A 20,643-nucleotide genomic window follows, 5' to 3' on the forward strand; every position below is an offset into this window, starting at 1 on the left:
TCACAGGTAAAGATTCCACTGAGTTGAACTTAATCCCTTTTGATGTTAATAGTGTTGTCCACACATGTGTATGGCTAGAAGGATTGCTGATTGATATGAAGGGAGTTGTTTTGAGGGTTTGTCAGCTTAATGATTATGATTTCCACCTTCCAAAAAAAATTGCTGCCAGAGAGCAAGTAATAGCCAGCTAAAGTAAACTTAAGGTGCTTTGATACCAGTAGTAACTGGCAAGCAGTTGGTTTGGTGTGTGTTTTACTTCTTGTAAAGCTCTCCAAGACCATAATTTTAATGTAAATTATATATTCTATATTTGCTTTAAAGTGCATTTTCTTAGCTTCATAGCCTTCTTTTCTGTCTGCCGTCATGGGTGCTTTCAGAGTATTAGTGAAATGCAGCAAGCACAGTTCTACAGAACTTAGCCTTCAGCAAATTCTCATCAACTCGTGTGTATCCAGTCCTGCAGAGGTTGAAATGAGAAAATGCTTCTTTGAGAGACTATCTAAAAGAAAAGCTGTGTCCTTTAGCATCATGTTTTGAACAGCAGGAAAATGAAGCCGCTAAGCTACGGAGCCAGCCAGTTACAGAATAAGAGCAGTTTGGTGGCACCCTGGGTTAGGCAGCAGTGGCCCTGGAAGGGCATTCAGCAGAAGCACTCAGCTTCAGCTGCTGCTCTCCTCCCTTCCAAGTTTCCATTTCTGCTGGTCATGCTGCTTTCTGTGTGCTGTTGACCTCTTGGGTGGGAAGTTGAGCTGCTTTTGCCTAAATTGCAACATTCTGCTGAGTTTCGTTACCTTTGGGCTTAGAAAATAACCTTCCCGTCAGTGTTTTCTGATCTCAAAAATTTCTATCAACAGTTTGTACCTGTGGCAGATGAGCTTGCATTGTAAAAATATAATTTAAATGGCCTAGACAAGACTTGCAAAAATGTGTTCTCTCTGCACCTTTGTTGATAGTGGAGAAGAGGGGGAGTTAAAACTTCTTAACATCCAGTGCTGTGTGGAATAAACTTCCAGGCTTCATTCATCTGGAAATAGACCTTTTGTTCCACTTCTACTTGGATAATTTTCCAGTAACTGCAGTCAATTCATAATTTTTTTTTTATATTCAAGGGCCAAAACAGGTAACATTCTGAAGCTAGTTTGGCTTTCTGATGTCTTACTGGGGGTTCAGTGGCAACACTGAAGAGCTCTCACTTAGGGAAGGTAACCTGAAGAATAACTGTATTACTTCTAGTAGCCAGTATGATCTGAATCAGTTTGTGAGTGTGGATATAGGCAGAATATTCATTTTTCATGGGACCAGGTCCCAAGTCATGTCTTTAAAGATGAAGAATGTGGGTCATAGGTGGAGAATGGAAAAGTGTTCTGGGAAGTACAGACATGTAAAGAAGGCATTGTGGGTTGTGATAAGTAACTTGGACACATGTTCTCTTTAAGCTGGTGCTCAAAAAAATCAAACTAGGTTTATAAGCAATGTTTAAAATATATGACAAAGTAAAAAAAAATCTGTAGTTGGTGGTTGTGGGGTTTCTTTTTGAAACTGGCATTTCCTTTTGGTGTTAATCTGGGAAGCATGTTTTAGTGCAAAAAATTGATCTATTTTAGGATTAAAAGGGAGGGAACAAAATAAAATTATATTGGGTATGCCTGTTACATGGATGACAGCTATGAAAGTATTTACTGATAGAAAAAGGATCTAAATGATTTATGTTTTTAATAGTTGTCTGTAATGTGTAGCTCTATTCTAATTTTTGAAAGAGGAAGTTTTCCACATTTTAGTTTACTGTGTGTAAGCTTCAGTAGGTTAAAAGTCATTTTACTGAAGATTGTAATGTGTACCATATTTGCCACTAGATATTTGTAAAGCAAGGTTGAATGCTTTCCTGGAGAAGATGTACTAAGTCAAACTGTGGTTTCATTCTGGAATTGGTCTTAAGTAGGGGGGAGTGAGAAGAGGGAAGGTGGCTGTATTCCTCATTGCAAGCAAAATTAACCCAAGAAAAGCAGTGTTGGAAAACTGTTCATTGTGTACTCACACAATGGGTGAACACAAGAAAGAGGATGGGAGCAAGAAAAGGGGATGTGGAAGCATCTGATTGTTGTAGTCTGGACTATACAAGAAGCCAAACTGCATTGTAAGGGGTTATTTCTGGCCATCTGTTTTGAAAGCAGACTACTTTAAGCTTTAAGAGCGTTAGACTTTAAAATAAACTGCCACACTTCTATTTTGTTAAGAGACAAAAATCAAAGTGCAAGTTAAATGATTAGGTGTGGGGTTTCTTTCTCTTCCTCTTTGTCAGGGTGTTCACATTTTCAAAATGTTTATCATTTCAGCATTGTTCACTTATCAGGTTTTCTAATTTATTTGGTGGGTTAATTTTTTGATGTAATGTGACTCTGAATTATTCCCTTACAGGCGAGCAAGATATTGTGCTGATATCCAGTTGTCATAGTTGATTTCACTCTACAAATCTTCGAGATTCCTACTGGAGTGAAAGGTAATTTGTGCTTTATTTTTTTAGGTCAGAAGATTCATTGTGTGAATTTGCTAAATAGGCAACATTTTGTGTTCTGTTTCAATTTCTCATTTACTTTAGCTATTGATGGGATAAATTTACATGGCTTGAGTCGTCAGTTTTGTGATATTATATAGAAAAAAAACATCTAGATGATACCGTAAATATTTTGACTTCTACTTAAGAGCTTTGTGGTGTGCACTCTTCTGTGAAGGTAAATTTTACTGGTAACTTATTTCCTCTATAGACTTCACCTTGTCTTTGAGAAGTTCCTAAAGATTTGCAGACTAAGTGAAGGCCTTATCAACAGAATATTGATTAATTGCTATTGGGTAATCCAAAAATAGCTGTTGTTTGGCTAGTGAAATGAGGAAAGTATGTTCCATGTATAGTATGAGATTATTGACCTGTGTGTACTGCAGGTGGGACAGCTCAGCAAGAATGCAGGTTTATTTATTTTAATAGACTTAGGGGGGAGAAAAAGGGTTTTTTTGCTGTAGTGTCTGATGTCTTAGAGTTGTTGTAATGCGCAAACACTGCATTACAACAACTCTGTGAGTTGGTGTTGTAACATGTCAGATGCCAGCCCTTTGCTGTGCACATCACAGCTGCCTTTGATGGTATAATGTTTCATGACTGCGCTAAAGTATGGGATGCTTTCAAGGCCTGACTTCAGTGAAGTTGGCCTCTTGTGTAAAAACTGATTGTCTCTGTGGATTCTCAAAAGCAGGTAGTAGTATTTTGCTTATGTGTTTCTTTGATTGGATTTTTTTTTTCTAAAGGAGATAAGGTACTACTACTACTGTTCATCTCTGTAGTGCTTTTATTAATAACAGCATGGCTCATCAGAGAGCTCTTGTGATGAATTGCAGGAAGCGCCTCTCTTAAAACTGGTGACTTGTCAGTGTCTAGGGGGTTAACTGGGTGTTTTACTTGATATTGTATCTACCGTGGGGCTCATATTTGTCTGTATCTTGGTTTTTCTTCCCTGTACTCTTTCTGAAGGGTGTGATAAAGCCTGTCTTTTAGCTTACCTTGCTCTTACTGAGTCATGCAGCATGTGTGCTCTGTAAGGTCATTGTTAGAAGATCTTGCCATTGAGTAGTAAAATAGGGTTATCTAAGGACAGTTTAAAGAGAACTGTGGATTGCCATGGTCTTCTAGGCTTGAATCTTCCCTTTTACTTTTAACATTGTGTGTGGTTTTCTGTTTGCTAAGCAGTAGCTCTGGAAAACTGTTTCATAGGAAAAGATGCTCAGTAACCAGAAAATAAAAATAGACTCAAAAAAAAACCAACCCCATGAACTCTCTGAAAGATCAGTTTCATCTTAAATTGCTTGCACTGATGACAAAGCAGAGTTTAACCAAATATTTATTGTTGAAATTACTCTCTAATTAGTAGTGTTGTACAGCTAAATGTAACACCAGATTTTACTGTAATTTGCTGCTATCCCCTTACTGTGGGTAGAGAAGTATACACTATAACTGTGGTATTCTTTATAGTGGCCTGGATAAGAATTTGACTACAACATTTTAAGAGCACAGAATGTTATTAAGAGTATGAGAAGCTTCAGTATATATTTAAAATGCATGATGTGCTCTCTTACCGCAATGGAAAATTGGAACAGCTTTTTCTAATTTGAAATACTGAGTTTTCCTGTATATGGGATTTGAAATACATATTCTTAATTCAAGTGTTTGAATTCATACTAGGCAGACCTTTGAATTCTAACTGGTTCAGCACAAATTCTCCTACTTTGGAAAATCAAACCAAAATTAAAATCTGGTGATAAAAATGTCCTTGGGTTTCACATTTGTTGAAACACTTTTATTGTTTCCAGTTACTCACAAAAGCAGGGATTCATCAATTAAAATATGTCAGAATATACCAAGTATATCCTGCAAACTTCTTTGAAGGTTTCAGTTTTGGATCTGAAACTTTCAATTTCCAAACACAGTGTTTTGTACTTTGTAGACATTATTTGTAAACAGTTGATTTGCTGTTTGCTCAGCTGAAAGAAGCTGTTTTATCCCATTTGGTTTCTCCCTTTGAAGTTGCACTTAAAAGCTGTGTTTAAATAATACTGTAACTGCTGCTGTTTCATCATCAAGCAATTAAAGAAATATGCCCTATGTATCATTGATCTTCTCTTAGAGGACTGAATCCTTTTTTCTTGTATGGCTTTTTTGGTACTTTTCCTGGTAGGGCATTTCATTATTTGACCACAAGTCTGAAATAAACCCAGTGTCTGGGAGGGAAGGAGGTGGAGGGAGGGTGGACAGAGTGGGGAACATATATAACCAGAACCAAAGAATGCTGTAGCATTAAATTAATTTTTAAGTCTGTGTTTTGTCTTATGGCTGCCTTGTCTCCTCTGTAGACAACATTTGTCAAAGAGTATCTTATATTATGGTTATAGGCAGCTGCTTGAAACAAGGCTGGGATTGCTACATATCAGTGTTACTGCTCCTTCTTTACAAACCCCGATTGTAAGCGATTTTAGTATTAAACCTGTTTTGGACCTCTAATTATCTCATTAGATAACTTAAGCTGTTGTATTTGGCCTCACTTTCCCAGTGTGCTTTCTTGACTCTGTGTGTGTGCTTAAGAATATATTACAGAGAGTAAGTAATGTTTAATGAAATTTGTGCACTTACAGATTTTTTTTTTGTTCCCCACCCCTCCCTTGCGTTTGCTTATGCCGAGACCATTGTATTTCCAAGCATGTTGAATATTTTTTTTTTTGTTTTGAAGGGTAAGGCATGTTTCTGAAAGCTGAAATTTCATAATCTCCAGATTTTTTTACTGTGTTGAAGTGGTAAGGTGAAATATGTAGCATATTAGAACACTATAGGTTTTTCTCACTTCTGGATTCAGTCCCAGTGACATTTCAGAAAGTAAGGATGCTGTTTAAGTGTCATGGCATAGCTGCAGAATAATCACTTAGTGTTGAGGCTGAATAGTTGAGGATTTTTGGGGAAAAATTTACACTGTCACCAGCACATTTTTCTTGTACTGTAGAAGAAATTAAACTATGTAAAAGTGAAGTTAGGAATACTGCAGCCCTGTGTTGTAGGTGAGAAGATTCTTGGAGGAAAGTGCCTTTTCCATAGAAATGCTATGTAAAATAAGTTCTGTTGTGAGATTTCTATGTTTAAAAACTTAATCCAAAGCAAAAATGAAATTATGCTACAGAACACAGTAATAAATGACAATGTTCTGACTTGGGGAGAGTGGCAGGGTCATGTCGTCAATCTAGTTTTAGAAAAACACACATATAACATTGCTGGCCCTTTCATATTCCCTCATATGCCCACTGGTTTTAGCAAATTTAGTAAAAGGCAAATGACCCTACATTCTACTTTCATCTTTAGACCATTACAAGGTCAGGAATCCAAAGAGAATATTTGCAGTCTTAACTAGAGACCAGGTATTACATCTGAGACAGTTACCACTGAATGAGGAGTTTGTACAATTTTAGTCCTGATATGGTAGGATGACTAGAAACTGCTTTAGTTCTTGTTTCTCATGTATTCTGGACTTCTGTTCCTTTTGTTTCAAAAAGCATAATGAAGCTCTATAAAAACACCCACACATTAGCTGCAGTATATTTTGCCTGAGCTGATTTGTTTGAAAAATCTCAGAAATCCAACTCTGTATCTTGAGGAATCATGAGATTTGATATACTGGACTAAGAATTAAGGGTTTTATTTACTGCTTGCAATTGAATTTTTAAAGGCTAGTGTGAGAGAGGCAAAACATGTCCCCACAATATTGGGAGCAAGTTTGCTTCAACCATTTTTTTGCCTAGGTAAAAGTGCAGCTTCTTTGCCTTTTTCAGACCTTCTGCTCAGTTTCCCTGATTTTTTATTTAAGGAAAAAAAAAACCACAACATTTTCTTCAGTTGTATTCCAGGGCAACAACTAGTATGAAACCGGTTGGCTTACCATAAAATTACTCAGTGGTGGTACATCGTGCCTTGGATAAAGGGCAAGACATGTGCTGTACATAGCACATTAAGACTTTGGAATGGGACTAGATGAAAACAGTTTTTATTGGGTGAACTGTTTAGTCACTGTCATGAGCCCTGATTTTCTGTCTTGAAACATCTTGTCTCCATAAACTGTTGAATTATGTGGGAAGATTAATTTGCCTGGTGGAGTCACTTGCAAAAGAAGAGAGGCAAAAAGGCTAGTGTGTTGCGGTCCTCATGTTAAGCCTGTTGAAATCAAAATCAACCTGCTTCATTCTTTTACTCTGAATGACCTTTGCTTGCTCGTAAAGGATACTCATTTAGAAAAAAGTCTGTGGATCTTTCCTGTTCAGAAGCTCACAAGGGTCTTCTTGTTTTACTCATATTTAAAACAGCTCAGATTTTCTTTAATGGTTTTGGTTAAATGTTTTAAGACTTGAAGTAGTTATGTTACAGAGATTTTTCCTCAAGTGTTACATTTACAATCCTGAGTGGGTTTTCATGTTGTGTTATTCCCAAGGTTAACAACAGTACATACTCTTGCTAGAAGGCTCAGTATGTAAGCAGTTAAACAGCTCAAGACACAACAAGTGATTTTATGTTCTATGACTATTTTTAGATCTCTGGTTATATCAAGGTGAAAGGATAAGCACTAATTTCAGGGAAAATGTGTTTTTTCTCTGCTAGTTCATTTGGGTGTTTGGGGGTTTTTTATTTATTTTCTTTTTTACTTGCCTATCTAATGCTTTGTTTCAGGTAACTCAGGCAGTATGTTTGTATGTGAGCACTGGTAAACTGCTCATGAAGGTAGCAACTCAAATTCAAGGAAAATAAAGCTAATATTATCAGAGATCTTATTTAATGTAACTTTAATTGGTTAATTAAAATTAAAGTGGTTTCTGTAGCTTGTCAAATTATGCTTGTTCTTTCATCATACTTCCATTTTTCAGTATAAAATGGAATAAAGATGATCCCTCTGTTTTTGAGAAACCAAGTTAGTTTGTGTGGGGTTTTTTTCTGGGTGTGGAATTTTTGATTTCTTTCAGAGAAGAGCAGCTTCTGCTGACTAGCTTCAGGTTATGCCTCCCACCAGTTTGTTGTAACCAGTCACTTATCTCCTGTTATCTCTGTTTGCACTCTATGTGATTGTGGACAGACTCTGGTATAGCAGTGAGGCATCCTAAAGAAAGTCTAGGGAGGAAATTCCCCAATTTAGTGTTCCCATTAGAAAGCTCCAAACTATGTGCTGCTCACTTACTTCCCCCCCCGCCCCCCACCCTTTCCCCTTCAGTTGGATAGAGAGGAGAATTGGAAACACAAAAGGTAGAGATAGTGGGTTGAGATAAGAGCAATTTACTGGAAATAGCAATGAAATAAGAAAAGGAGCAGTAAGAGCAAGAGTATTAATAACAGTGTATGAGGGAGGTGAATGAGTCACATGAGTGCTCCCCATACAGGGCCTGGTGAATACCTGACTCTACTACCACACTAAATGATGTAGAAGGGACTCCTTCCTCTGTCCCCAGAAAATGCTGTGAGGTGATATAGAATAACCTTTGACTCCTGGCCAGGGCCCCTTTTGGCTAATGTAAAATTAACCTTGTCCTTGCTTAAGCCAGAACATTATCCTCCCCTTAGTCTATACCATTCATGTCATGCACAAATCCTACACCTACTAGCTATATATGTACATATATAAATGCACATAAGCATAGGTATAATTTCAATATGGCTGTCCCTCCAAGATGTCCATTGAGTTAATTTGGTGTCTGTACCTGGAAGACATCCTAGATGTCTTCCAGGGCAAGAGTGCTCCCAGGTAGTTGTGAGCTACATCAGGAGCCTCATGTATCTGGAGCAGACCATATTCATTGCCCATGGTAGTTATGGCATACAGTGGCAGTGCCATTCAGCAGCTAGTGTTATAAAAGTTAACATTACAGACTGTTCTCACCCAAAAATCAAATCCCTTTGAGGTACGCATTGTGTTTCCCCATCCCTCTGCATTACGCAGCAACTACTCGAGCAAAAGCAGTCACACAGACAGGTTTGCCTTTGCTTTAGGCAGGACCAGTCCAAAGTGATATTCCTCAAATGCACCACGGAGACTTCATCCCCTTCTACGGTACGTGGGGGTTTTGATTGGGCAGGACCAGCTTGATTGCTGGAGCCTCTGGAGTTAACTAAACCAGGTAGCCTTTGCTAAGTGCAGATTCCAGTGTTTGAAGGCCCCATTATCTGCTGCTTTCAATGTGGTTTCTAACAGTCCATTGTTCTGTTCAGTTTTCCCAGAGGCTGGCACATGATTGGGAATAGGGTACACCACTCAGTCCTGTGCTCTCTGGCCAGGTGTCTGTGAGACAGGTTCTGAAATGAGTCCTGTTGTCTGACTCAGTTCTCTCAGGGGTGCCATGTTGCCACAGGCCAAGGCCCAAGATGGTGTTCTGGGCAGCAGCACCAGGCACAGGGTCTGTATCCAGCCATCCAGGCTGGATGTTTCCACCATAGTAAGCATGTAGCACTTGCCTGGTGCGTTTCAGCAGTGTGATCTAGTCCATATGCAGGGCCGCCCCATGTTTGTATTTCAGCCACAGTCCATAGAGGCCTTGCCTGCTGGATTGCAGCCCATGTTTCACAGTTATGGATAACTTGGGACATAGTGTCCATGGTTAAGTCCCTCCCTCAGTCACAAGCCCACCTGTGTGTTGCATTGCTTCCCTGATGACGTGAGGCATGATGGGCCCACTGAGCCAGAAATTACTCACCTTTATGCTACCTGTCCACATCCACCTGAGAGACTTTAATCTTGGCAGCTTGGTCTACCTGTGCATTGTTGGCAGTGTTCTTTGGTAGCCCAGCTCTTGGGTACATGTGCATTTTTGTGGCATACTTTTATGGCCAACTTCTTCACCTAGGCAGTGATGTCTTGCCACATTTCAGCAGCCCAGATGGGTTTCCGTCTGTGCTGCCAGTTGACCTTTTCCCATTATTTGCTGCCATCCATGAGTCAGTGTAGAGGCTGAGCACTGGCCATTTCTCTTTCAGCAATATCTAAAGCCTGCTGGATGGCTTTCAGCTCTGCTCTCTGGCTCGATTCACCTTGTCCCTCAATAGCTTCTACAGCTTGTTGTGTAGGATTTCATATGGCAACTTTCCATCTTCAGTATGTGGCAGGAACTGTCAGTAAAGAGTGTATCGCTTTTCATTTTCTGGTGGTTGATTATATAATAGGGCCTCTTCAACATGTGGTACCTTCTCCTTTGATTATAGTAGTCTGAAATTTTTACCTTCATGCCAGTTCTTGCTGACTTCCAAGATCCCTGGGTGATTGGGGTTTTCTATTTAAGCTTGCTGTGTGATCAACACAAGCTGCCTACTCCATGTGGTGTCAGTGATGTGATGTGTGGCTGGGACTTTCCCTTTGAACATCCAGCCCAGTATTGGCAGTTGGGGTTCCAGGAGAAGCTGTGATTCAGTGCCAGTCACTTCTGAGACAGCTCAAGCTCCTTCATAAGTTGCTGGTATCTCAGTTGGGGTGTAACAGGCCTGGGATCCCTTGCATCCCTGACTGCAGAAATCACAGGCTTTGAGTCTCCCTGGTGCTTTTTGCCAAAGACTTCAGGAAGGACCTTTCTTCCTGGCTGCAGTGTAAAGCACATTTTTCACATCTTGTCCTTTCCTGACTGACCTAAGGGCTACTGCATGAACAATCTCTTGTTTAATTTGTTCAAAAGCTTGTTGTTGTTCAGGACCCCACTTGAAATCATTCTTTTTCTGGGTCACTTGATTGAGAGGATTTACGATCTGACTGTAATCTGGAATATATATCCTCCAAAAACCCACAGTGCCTGGAAAGCTTGTGTTTCCTTCTTACTGCTTGGTGGGGACATGGCTACTGTTTTGTTGACCACATCCACTGGAATCTGACAATGTCCATCTTGCTGTTTTACTCTTAAAAACTACTTTCTCAGATGCTTCAGGTATAATATTATTTTAGGTAAAGTATTAGTTCAAGTACCTAACTGGTAACTGGAAAAAGCTGTGTGGAAATTCTCTTACTGAGGTTTTTAGGTGTTGCAAAGGCTCTCTTTCATGACAGAGCAGTTAGCCTTGTTTAAAATCAGAAACAAAGCTGGAAAGTTTTGCAGTGTATATATCTTTAATAAAACTACAGAGAAACAAAATCATGGAATAGGAGATTTGTCATCTGTCAAAGCAAAGCTTCATGAATTTTAAACATTCTTATTAGAACAGCAAGATTCTACTATAATGGGAATTCCACCTGTACCATTTTCCTAGATGTTTGCTTTTACTAGGGTATTAACAGTTTTTTATAAAAGACAATTCTGCTGTTAGATTTTTTGCAAGACTAAAGTTAGTTATTTCCATTTTTCAGTGACATAAATTAAAATTACAGAATTTTTTCTTTAATATATGTTTGCAGAGCATTATTAGCCTGAAATTATATGTAAATTATGATAGCATAGAGGGAAAATGTACCACTGTGTAGGAGTGAGTTGGAATTGGGGATACTTGGGATGTTTCTATGATTCATTATTTCTTTGTCTGGTTTGGAGAGCTTTGAGTGTGGCTTTTGTACCTTTGATCATGTCTATCTTATATATGCAAACATTTGAACAGCAAATTCAGTCACTAAATAGATAGTAATTCTTTTTTCTTCAATACTAATTTTGAGCTAATTGAAGTAGTGATGTCAGTGGGCTAGCTCTGTGTCCGTGGATCATACTTTTGAACTATTTGCTCTTATTGTGGAAACTTTAAAAAGAAGAATGCACTTAGTAGGCTGAGTATCTCTAGTCTGTATGGAGGTAGTGTTAAGCAACAGAAGTTGGGTTTTCATTTTCAACAGTAGATGTACTGTTGCATGGTTTTTTCCCTCTCCTTCAGTTTATGCTCTAAAAGTGTGGTTCACTGTATTTTCTCCCCTTCATCCTTTCAGCTCCAAACAAGCCCTTTGCAACCTCTTCTCCCCACTTGATTTTCTTCTGCTCTTTTTTGTTTTCCCCTTGAATTAAAGTAAACACTGCTGTTGTTTACAAAGTTCTGTGCTGCTGAAGAATTGAAGATGGCTTTCACTCTGCTAGTCATCGCTAAAGAAACATTTCTAGTGAGTTGAGAGTGGTCTCATGCTTACATGCTGCGAAGTTATGCAAAACTTTTTGTCTCTGATGTGAGCAGTAATATGTTACTTGATCCACAGCTGTATTTTTAAAATGCAACACTATTTTAGTATGGAAGGCTTCTTGTTGCTTTATGTGAACCTGATAACATTCAGGGCTTTAACTGGAATTGAAGCAGTTACCTCAGAATACTTTAATTAAAATAGGCAACATAACTGTTGCTACAGTGAGATAATCTAATACAGACCTTACATCAACATGATTGTAACATAAAGACTCCTATGTAGAATCAAGCTAAGTTTAATATGTTCCCATATTCAGCCAGTGCTTCTGACCTTTTCTTCTGAAAACAGCTGTTGCTTCTTTCACCCCCCTACACTAGAGGAGATGCCTGGTAGGCTATTAAGGTATATCTTCCTCTGCATGAAAAACTTTCAGTTTTCTGACCTGTCTTTGTACTTGAAAAGCACTGCCATAGGCGACACTTACTTATCAATAGTACGCATCAATTCACATGACAGAACTGTCTTTGCTGATGCCCTGAAGGCTGGTAATTCTGCAAAGGGCTTGAATAGTCTGCAAGAGTTTTACCAGTAATTCAGTGCTTTTCAGCCAAGAGAGTGTGTTACTACTATATTTAGTTTTGAAGTTTTTTCCACTGATTTGTTTGTAGTTACTGTTTGGAATTATTTTTACGCTTTGTTGTATTGCTGCTCTTCTTCAAAACACACTTGCAAATTTTAGCGTGGAAGTTTTGAAGAACTGAACAGAAAGATCAAATTCTTCAAACTCTTAGCTTGCCTGTTACACAGGGAGAAGTGGTAACAAGGGAAAAGTCACTGCATGTAGAGTGCATAGTTACAGGGATCCTGGGCTTTGACTTCTACCAACTTTCCATTTCTGATTGTTAAAGAGGGCTTAACTTTTGTGGTGAGGCCTACAAGAAAAGGAGGAATCTAAAGTAGCCTTTTTTTTCCTTTGGGTCACCTATGTTTTTTGTTCTGCAGCCTTTTGTACCCTGGTAGGATAAGCTGTACTATTTTGCCTAATGGAGCAATGCCTGTAGTCTTTTTCTCTCAGCGCTGGTGGTGCTTTGTGGCTGTTTTTCCAGCTTCCTAGAGCCGGTGGTGATACTTACAGGTCTGACTCGGAGCTAGTTACCGAATAGCATAAAGTGGAGAAAGTGAGAAGTAATCAGACTTGCAGTCTGAAGTAAAAGCATTGCTGCAGGTTTGTGCTTGCAAGACTTTTGAGGCAGCCTAGCAATGTGTGATCAGTAAAATATTGATTTGTTTCCTGTAAATGGTTTTTATTTCCTCTTAATATTTTGACTTAACTTGATCTATGAAGCTAAAATATTTCTAAAACATCTTCACTGATTGTTGTTGATGTTGACTTAATACTCCTGTTTTTCTTATATGGTATTTAATTAGAGGAATTAATCTCTTCTGATTATGATACTGTCATTGCCTACAGTAATACCATATTTTTTAACTGAACTCTCAGTTAAATAAGTTCTTGCATCAAAATGGTTAGTTATAGTGATTTTCTAGAATCATCACTAGCAGTTCACACAAGGGAGGATGCTGAAAAAAAGCAGTAGATAGACATCTGGAAAATAACTTTTTGAGAGGAATGTAATGTGATGAAAATTATGATTCCTTTATCATCAAAATGTAGAGATGGATGCATTAAGAGTTTTCTGAATGTTTATAATTATTTTCTTTTTGGTGGTCGTGTGACTGTATTATCTATGTTTGCTCTGTAGCTTACATAAGCTCAGGAGACCAGGGTGTTGTTAAGTGAGGTATCTCCTGACCTTTCAGAAGAGTTTGAGATGCCATTGAGTTCTAAATCAGATCTGGCTAATTCTTGTAATAAGATGTCTCAGACCCTTGACTTTTTTTCTCTTCCCCATAGAGTCTGAAAAACATCGTAACTTGATTTTTATTTTTATTTTCTACCAAGTTAAGAAAATTAAGTGGCTTAAGTTCTACAAAGTCAGCAAGTGAACTTGTCTGATGTATTTTGTGTTAGATACTGCTAACGTAGCCTACTGAACTTGGTAGGTTTTTCAAAAGAATATATGGAATTTGGCATAGTCAGTTCTCTGGGTGACACCATAGTGTTTTATATACTGTTTACGTCTGAAGGTATTTCTGTCTAAGCCATCATTGCATTTTGAAACTGTCCATTAGTGTGCAGATTGGAAGTAGATGGACTACCCAGCTGTGAGTAAAGGTTATCTTTTGATTTAGGACATGATACTTCTGTTCCATGCACAACTGATGTGTTCTTTGCTTCCAGGCTTAAGAGGTGACTATGCCCCCAAAACTGCCACAAATTCTCTGTCTTTGTGATGGGACTACAGAAATGATGTCATGAGTTATTTGTAATCTGAGGAATTGTTGCAGCCCAAATTTCAGGGTGACTCTCTTAAGTTTTGTGTTAGAGTACATTTCATAACCAGTGTAAGCAGAATCAGTTTGAATACTTGCAAAACCAGCATGAATATTTGACCAAAATTGTCAAACTAGCAATTCAGGAGAGAGGGTTGGGTTTTTTCAATCTACATCATCCTCTTTGCGGTGTTAGTTCATACACCTGCAGCAGGCACAGCTTTGCAGCTCTATCTGCTTTTATGGTCAGCTAACTATTGACATGTTTGAGTTGCAGATTCTTTGGGTTAAAAGCACAAATTAGTTTACTTTCTGAGCATGTAATGGTGGTGGATGGGGAGGAGGTGGAAGAAACCCAGAATGCAAACTCATAAGTCCTGCAAGATGAATAAACTGGATTTAGAGATCCCATCTATCTAATATCTGCTGAAATTGTCTTACATTGCTAGATTTTCTTCTCCTACCTTATTTCAAAAGAATTTTAATAATGATAATACTGTGGTAAAAGCAAGAGATGAGCAGTAGACTTTTGAGATAATAATAATAATTTTTTCATGAATTTCAAATATTGTTCCACTCATGTACTTTCTCATTTTTCCTCTTTTCATGCTCTTATGCTTCACTATACAATATTCAGTAATAGTTAGAAGTAGTAATATGGAAATAATGGCTTTAAATTTAAAGAGGATAGGCATAGCTTAGATGTTAGGAAGAAGTTTTTACTGTGAGTATGATGAGGCACTGGAACTGGTGGCTGTTGCCCAAGGATGTTATGCATGTCCCATCCCTACAAGTGTTCAGGGCCAGGTTGGATGGGGCCCTGAGTGACCTGGTCTAGTGGGAGGTGTCCCTGCCTGTGGAAGGGGTTTGAAGCTACCTTTTAGGTCCCTTCCAACCCAAGTAATTCTGTGAATACTGGAATACTAGCCTCTCAAAGCTAGTGATAACAAATATGTTGTTGACCTTCTTGTAATCCTCCTCAGCATTCATTTCAGGTTTTCCTTGAAAGCATCAGATCTTTCAGTATTTAAAACTGAGTTGCAGTGCAAGAACTTATGAGGCACAATCTTCCATGACTTTTTCATGCTCTCCTTTATAACAAAATATCAGCTTTTCCCCTCTGCCACTTATAAATGTTTGTTCTGTCAGTACCTCTTCTCTTTGTTTTGTTGTATTATTCCCTGAGTATACTTGATGCTGAACCATCCAAATTAACACTAGGTATGTATTTGTTTTGTGTGGCTGGTAGGTTCTGACAGTAAAACTGGTAAGGCAAATAAAATAGGTTTACTTATGGGTTTATACTAGACTCTCTTCACTAATTGGGATTTCTTTCCTACCAAACTGGCTTTGCATGTCCTGTATAAATTAAGTATTATTGAGACCTCTGGACTGTTGCTAAATTTAGTTCAAATTGACCATTGAACTTAAACATTACAAGAAGAATAACAAACAGATGAACAGGCAGTATGATTGCATAGATCTTATTTCTGTAGGAAACCAGGCTAACAACTGTAATGTTTCAAACAGCATTCTTGTTGGAGTTCCATATAATCTTTTCCAGCCTTTTCCTAACACGTGGTGATGGTTGATATTTCTTGTTCTCAGGTTGATTAGGTTAATAGCTGGTTTTCTGAAATCTTTAGCCCTTTTCCCTGCTTTTTTACTTTTAAGAATGCTTAATACTTCTGGTAAAAGTGAGTGTTTGTAGACTGCCTTTTACTGTCAGGCAGAGTTTTGCTGCTATATAAGCTGTTGTTCATTGGATCATATAATTATTCAGGTTGAAAAACACCTTTCAGATTATTAAATCCAACTGTTAGGTTAACACTGCCAAATCCACCACTAAACCATGTCCCAAGCACCACATCTCCAAGTCTTCTAAATATTTCCAGAGATGGTGACAACTACATCCCTGGGCAGCCTGTTTCAGTGCCTGGCCATCCTTTCAGCAAAGAGATTATCCTTTCTATCCAATCTAAACCTCCCCTGGTGCAACCTATTTTATTTGTTGTTACTCAGGAGGCAGACACTCATCTTGCTTGCAACCTCTGTTCCAAAAACCACGTCAACTGCTTTCCTATATCCTCTCTAAATTTTTATGTTCAGGCTGCTGAATATAATTTAGCAACTGAAGTCTCTGACAGCTTGTTATGAGTGAAAGGTCTTATTTCCTCCTTTTTTGCAAGTAGGAAAAGATGTTAACTAGCAGAAGGATGTTACAAGTTAGGGAAAATACAGTTGTGATTGTTACCTTAGTAACACTTAAGTTATTTGCTGGGTATCTTTCGGTACTTGGAAACTCAACTCTGTTAGACCTAAATGACCACTGTTTCTTCTTTGAAATCCTTATTATGAAAGCAAGAGTTTTCTTAAGTGTATTATGATTATTCTTGACATAGTGTATCATAATGCTGTATCGGTATTATCAGTATCTCCTTCACATTGTTTTTGAGATGTATTGTTAGCTACCTCTAATTTTTCCTTAATGAGGAGTCTTTTGAAATTCTAGCCTTGGTTTACAAGTATCATTCATAGTAGTATACTAAATAAATTATTGAACATTTACCAATTACCATGCTACAGTAATGAAGTAAGCCTGAGAGTCTCAGCCCTGTACTGTTGTCTGTTATTTGATTTCCTGATACACAAATTTGCTTTTCTACTACTTTTGCCTTTTTAAGCAACAGAAGCTATCCCTCAACTTCTATATATATCCAGGTTTCTAATTAAACTTTCTGGCTGAAAAGTTTGTAGCAAATTTCCCTACTCCTCATTTTAACCATGGGTATGCCATGATTCAAGGGTAAAACCCCTAATCCTTCTCAGGTGTTCCTTGTTGTTTCCACCCAGGAGAGAAGCTACTAGTACAGGATGCTGTGGAGTGAGCCCGGCAACAACTGGGATCATGTCCACCAACAAATCCAGCCCTCCCACATGCTTTGAAGTGTATCATGGGTAATATGAGGCAGAGACTCTCTTAGATTCCAAAACTTGTCTGGGTGATTGTTATCTGAGTTACTAAGAAAATACAGAATATGCTCAATCAAATAAACCTGAGTATTCCAGTCAGACAATTAACTGAGCTTCTTTTAAATGTGAAAGGTGTGCTGTTTCTTTTTCTCTGGCCTTAAGCATGTGGGAAAGAAGATCATTTCTAAGCAAAGGGAAAAGGAAATTGTCTCATATTTATTAAATCCTTTTCCTATCAGGAAGTATGCATCAGGATTATATGCTTGGCAAGCAAGAGTACATATTTTGGCACATTTTTCTCTTTGTAACTTGAACAGCCTGCCAGCATTGCAGGCAGCACTAGCAGCAGTCTGTGTCCCAGACAGTTTTGATTATAAATCCCAGTCTCTGCAGCGGGGCAGAAAGCTCTATGGGGATGGGCACTGTTTGGTCTCCTTGGCTCCTTTTCCTTCCCAAGTGCACTGGGGAAAGAGAGGGTGGGGGATAGATGGCGAAGGCAGGATGATGGTCATGCTTCTGGTAACTCCCCTCTGCATCCTAGTTAAGTATCCTGTGAATAAATATCCTGTGTAAATTTGAAGAGAGTCCAGGCTTGTTGTGATGGAACTGATGGTCTGCAATCTAATTGTATCTGAAAGATCTCCAATAAGCCATTGTTTGAGTGCACCAACCCCCAGAATTACAAATGGCATTGCCCACACAGGCATTCCAGAAATTGTGGACACAGTCTTTTCTTGGTTGTCAAGTGAAAGGTTAAAGGGTAAATATCTTTTAAAGTTCTGTTGGGACCAAACATAATGTTGTGAACTTTAATCCTCTGTCAGTGCTCAGACCTGTATTGCTAATTGTGCCATTTGAGGTGGCAGTGGCTTCCCCATTTACACCAGAATGAGGAAAAAATAGCTGAGCATCGTTATGTTTGCTGTGAAGATTTTCTGGGAGAGTGATGGCTGTGCTGCTGAAATAACTTGCGTTTTTTAAATAAATAAAACTGAATTGTGAAGGGAGGCAAATGAGGAAGAGTAGATGTCCTTGTATGGGAAAGATTCTGAGGAAAAGGCTGGTTATCCAACTATCCTTTGGTTTTTCAAGAAGAATTCAGTACCTTTAGTGCTTGTTTATTTCAGATACTCAAAGTGATTACATAAGCATGCTTAATAAGGTGGCTAAAGTGTTATGTGAATACAGTTTGAGTGTTATGTTAACTTCTTGTTCTTCCAAGTCATTTGACTAGAATACAGTTCTGAAATTTTATGGGAACCTTCCATCTACGAATCCATTTTATCATCACTCTGTGGAATGCATATGGAGAGTAGCAAATCATGGAATTTATGTGTCTTTCCAACTTATGCCTTCAAGCAACTTATACTGCATTTAAAACTTGTTTTAAAGTGAGTAAAGCTTACATATTAAAATCTAGGATATTCCCTTCAATATTGAAGTTAATGTTTTTAGTGGATAGGAGAGAAATGTATAAGGAATATTTTGAGTAATTTTTGGATTGTAAACTGGTTTTATGATGCAATTAAATTACATATTTGGATTTTGGTTAAGATGGGATGTTTTTTGAAATATTTTTTTTAAGCCAGCCAGTTTCTTCTAACACTAAGGACATTTAAAGTTAATATCTTAACAAAAAATGGAAGCTTATCTACTGACATTCTTTTTAACCTCATGTAAGCAATATATTGGGGTCTGTTTTTATGGCATGTAGATTTCCTGTCTACCTATTTGGTTGTGTGAAATGCCTGACACAAATTGTTGGTGCTCTTAGCTTAGTTTTATATCTGTTGGTCTGTGGTTTGATCCCAGATGTAGCTTTTTAAGTCTGGAACAAGGAAAGCTGAAGTTACAAAGAGTGAAAACTTTGGTTACCATGCATGTAGAAGCTATTCTTTGTAACGCAAAGAAATTGGTTTAACAAAACAAATTATTTCTTTTTCCTCAAGGGCAAACTGAAGTGCTGCCAGTAAAAGGACTCTTGAAATAACTGCAGTCTTCCACAGTTTCCTTGTATCTGCCACATGTGAAGTGTTTTGTACCTTTTTAGAATCAAGGTATTGAAGGAGACTTTGTCATGAAGATAAAGGAGGGTTGGTTTTTTTTAATCTAGCATGGAATCTGTAATTGAGTTCATAACCTTGCAAACATGTCAAAGCTGTTTCCTGAAGATATTTTACAAGACTAGATTTCTCTGTACAGAGATTCAAGAAGTGGATTCCCAAAGGCAGTACCACAATTGTCGAGATTGGTCTTTAACTCCAGGTATCTATCTTGAATCGTGAATTCTGAATCTCATTTCTGAGGACTTGGTATTTCACAAGAGAGTGTAACCATAGCCAAGGAAAGAAAATTACTTAAATTGTTACTATTTGTCTTAGTTGTATCATATAGATCATTCAATGAGTTGGTGTTAAATTAGCAGAAAAGTGTTATTGTGATTTCCTAGACTAAGTCTCTACTGTGTGTATAGCATGAAAACAAACAGAAAGGTTTGATTGATTACTTGTTATAATTCCTTTGGCAGCAGTTCTTCATTTAGGAAGCTTCTGCCACTGTACCCAGTTCTGTACTCTCTTTTCCTTACCACATTAACAGACTGCTGCTTCAACTTTCTTCACACATCCTACAGAAAGATTGTCTCTTGTTTATTTCCATTTGCTATTTAGGTGCCTTCTCCTTAAAAAACATACCTGAAGTAGTTCATTCTAGATATCAGCTGGGGAGTCACATATTAAATCAAAATTGTGATCAGCAGTTGTAGCCTTACCAGATGGTACCTAGTAGGAGAAGAGGGAACATCCTTCTTCCAGGTAGGGAATTGCTGTTCATTCAGTCAGTTAAAAATTAGCTTGGTTAGGAATGGGCTCACTTGATGTGCACTGCAATGAAAAATTTAATGAAAGAGCATGGTAGATTATTTTTTTGGGGGGGGGAGGGGCACCAAATGGGGCTAGATTTAACTGGATGGATACTATAATTTAAAAAATGGTGTTATCCTTTCTACCTATTCAATCATGAATTTAAGTATTCCTGAATGAAGCAACAATACTTACCGCTATAATAATGCACAGAAATAACTCTTTGAAATTATTACTGAAAATACTTTATGCCTATGACATAATTCTGGCTAACCTGCAAAGCTCTTAATGACTGACAGATTGTGGAGAATAGTGGAGTACAATTTTAAACCCTTAAAGAATGAGCCTATGGCTGAGAAGTACTGGCAAGCTGTAGATACTGCAGATATGAAGAAGAGTGTTGAAGGGAAATTCAGATGTTATTACAATAGTTTTTATAATTTATATAAGTCTGCGTCTCTGTAAAATGCAGGTAGCTGATGGCAGCAGTTAAGTATAGCTCTAAGCAGAGGGACAGCTGTAAAGGTATGAAGAATTTAGAGTATAGCTTTGTAGAATAATTGCAAGCTTAATGCAGAAGAATGTCTCCTGAGGCGCTTCAGGAGGTTCAAGTGAAATAATTCACAGTGAATTTAGCAGTAGCTGGAAACAAACTAACTTCTTGTTTTGTTTCAGTAGTAATAGTAGTAGTAGTAGTAGCAGCCTGCTTTCCTTCTATACCCACCCTGACCCCCCCAAATAATGAAGTTTAACTGAAATGCTTCGTTTAAACCCCTGTG

At 38.1% G+C, this 20,643-nt stretch overlaps 1 protein-coding gene across 1 annotated transcript in view; it reads left to right on the plus strand.

Annotated features, from left to right (window-relative positions):
* Positions 1 to 20,643, plus strand: part of EPB41L2 (erythrocyte membrane protein band 4.1 like 2) — a 108,719-nt gene that overhangs the window by 1,298 nt on the left and 86,778 nt on the right. Inside the window, 1 exon segment of the mRNA XM_054514141.1 lies at positions 2,416 to 2,497. The gene's annotated coding sequence lies outside the window, so the exon portion shown is untranslated.

This window comes from Molothrus ater, chromosome 3 (genome assembly GCF_012460135.2).
Source record: "Molothrus ater isolate BHLD 08-10-18 breed brown headed cowbird chromosome 3, BPBGC_Mater_1.1, whole genome shotgun sequence".
NCBI classification, from domain to species: domain Eukaryota; kingdom Metazoa; phylum Chordata; class Aves; order Passeriformes; family Icteridae; genus Molothrus; species Molothrus ater.